The sequence below is a fragment of the Balaenoptera physalus genome (genome assembly GCF_965194825.1).
Source record: "Balaenoptera physalus genome assembly, chromosome: 2".
Taxonomy (NCBI): domain Eukaryota; kingdom Metazoa; phylum Chordata; class Mammalia; order Artiodactyla; family Balaenopteridae; genus Balaenoptera; species Balaenoptera physalus.
Window position 1 is genome coordinate 50928931 of NC_138883.1, and position 2563 is coordinate 50931493.

The window sequence follows — 2563 nt, forward strand, 5'->3', positions numbered from 1 at the left end:
CCACCCACTTTCCTCTTTGGTAACCATAAGTTTGTTTTCTATGTCCATGGGTCTATTTCTGTTTTGTAAATAAGTTCATTTGTATCATTATTTCAGATTCCACATATAAGAGATATCATATGATATTTGTCTTTCTCTGTCTGACTTACTTCACTTATTATATAATCTCTAGGTCCATCCATGTTGCTGCAAGTGGCATTATTTCATTCTTTTTTTGTTGCTGAGGAATATTCCATTGCATATATATACCATATCTTCTTTATCCATTTTCTATTGATGGACATTTAGGTTGCTTCCGTATCTTGGCAATTGTAAGTAATACTGCTATGAATATTGGGGTAAATGTATCTTTTTGAATTAGTGTTTTTGTTTTTTTTGGATATATACCCAGGAGTGGAATTGCTGGGTCATATGGGAGTTCTATTTTTAGTTTTTTGAGAAACCTCCATACTGTTTTCCACAGTGGCTGCACCAATTTACATTCCCAAAAACAGTGTAAAAGGGTTCCCTTTTCTCCACATCCTCATCGACATTTGTTATTTGTGGTCTTTTTTGATGATAGCCATTTTGACAGGAGTGAGGTGAGATCTCATTGTGGTTTTGATTTGCATTTCTCTGATGATTAGCAATTTTGAGCATCTTTTCTTGAGCATGTTCGTCTTCTCAATTTTGCTTTAGGCAGATTAAAATTCCCCTAGGAGGTCTTAAGGTAGGTAGGTGAAGCTATTTGGCTGACTGCTTATTTTATAGGTAGAGTGAGAAGAGTTTTGGTCTGTAATCTTCCCATGATAGACCTGGTGGTAGGGCCTGCTTTCAATGATCAGAATTGCTGTGTCAGAGTATGTAGTTTCCAAGTGAAGCTATATTAACTTTAAGTTGAAATGCTCATGGTACATTGCCATGTAATATGATTATAGAAAGATCACATCACCCTAATATTTTATTCACAGGGTCATGCTTTGACTAAACCACTCAGAAAAATAATTTAATGATGTATCTGAGCAGACTCAGTTTAGAAAGTATGCTATTTCTTATTTAAATATTTTTATTTTTATTAGTTAGAAAAAAATACAATGTAAACTGTGAAACTGTAGTGAGTGAATTTTATTTTTTCCAGAATCAGTTCAGTATGATGGTTTCTAGATTGGGTTCCCAAGGAGAAGAACTTGAGATGGCACCTTAGTAAATCATATGATTTATTGGGGGGAAAGTACTATCTGTAGAAAGCCAGGGAAAAAAAGATAAGCAAGAATGTAGTCTCAGCTGTAGACCAGCTCACTCTGAACCCACAAGGAAGCCCTGGAGTGTAAATTGTTTTGTAGAGTCGATCCCATCTTGAGGCACGTTCTATCCAGTCATTGACCAAGATCTGCCTCCTGGTGATGGTGGGTGAAGCTTCCTGTGCAAGGCAACTCCCATTTGACAGAGGGAAATTCTCCTAGAAGGGGGCAGAGTTGTCATTACTCAATACCCATAGCTAGGGGTGGGTGTGCTGGCTTAAAAAGGACATTTGGGCAGAGTACTGATAGCATCCATTAAAGTGCACACCCCTTGCAGTGCTCAGATCATTTTGTTCTCACATTAAGTTCACTCCATTCAAATACATCTTGAGAATTCTGGGTGGTTACAATTTCTGGAAAAACTTAGAAGAGGAAAGTTAACAGGATTAGATACAGCCCTCCACTGCAGTAGTTTGTCCTAGATCATCACTGATACTCATAATTTCCCTCCCTTCCCACCCTTACCAGACTCCTATTCCCTTTTGGTGAGTACTTGGTGAATACTTCTGCTGGTCTAGGTGGCTTGCTTGGTGAATCAATCCAGATCCCACTGGCTTTGTTATCCTGTCTGCTTAGTTGTTTGGTGCCTTTTCTGAGAGGTCTGAGCCTTTGGTTCCAGGTCCTTATTAATCTGTGGTTGCTGTGACCTGTCCATTTACAGTTGTGATTGGACATGGTAATAGCTGGATATGTCCATTGGATCACTTTAATGCCTAACACATTTTTTTCAAGCACCTCTTATGTTGTTGCAGCAGTCTTACCTCCCGATGATTATTGCAGTTTTTCTGCAAATATGGTAACCTTTTTCTTTGTTGCTGGTGTATTTTATGAGGATACCAATATGACCAGGAATTAGCTGTAGCTTTCAGTTTAGTGGAACTCTCACTTTTTGCCCTAGTGGAAGGGTTCCCCCTCTGGAAACCAGGACCTCTTGACCCACAAAGACTAAAGTCTTGGGGGTAGAGAAGAAAACATTCCCTAAGTGGGTCACTAGGAGTTTATGAGCAGGGTCTCTCCTATTCAATCACTGGGTTCCTGAACCTATGTGTTCAGTGGGTCACTAGGAGTTTATGAGCAGGGTCTCTCCTATTCAATCACTGGGTTCCTGAACCTATGTGTTCTGGCTATTGAGGCACAGTACTATATACTAGCCATTGGTTTAAGGTCTGCTGTATCTGGAAGAATAATGTCCCATCTCTCCAGGTGTCATCTCCAAGCTGGCACATCAGCTATGACTTCAAAAGGCTGTTTCATAGCTCTATCAGGTTGGCAATGTCTGAATG

General features: G+C 39.5%; 1 long non-coding RNA gene across 1 annotated transcript; it reads right to left on the reverse strand.

Annotated features, from left to right (window-relative positions):
• Nucleotides 1–1179: 1179 nt before the first annotated feature.
• On the reverse strand, nt 1180–2325 carry LOC309656136. Its single transcript, XR_014261164.1, has 2 exons — nt 1549–2325; nt 1180–1438 (listed from the first exon to the last, which is right to left on the reverse strand). It is a non-coding gene; the product is annotated as an uncharacterized lncRNA (long non-coding RNA).
• Nucleotides 2326–2563: the final 238 nt, after the last annotated feature.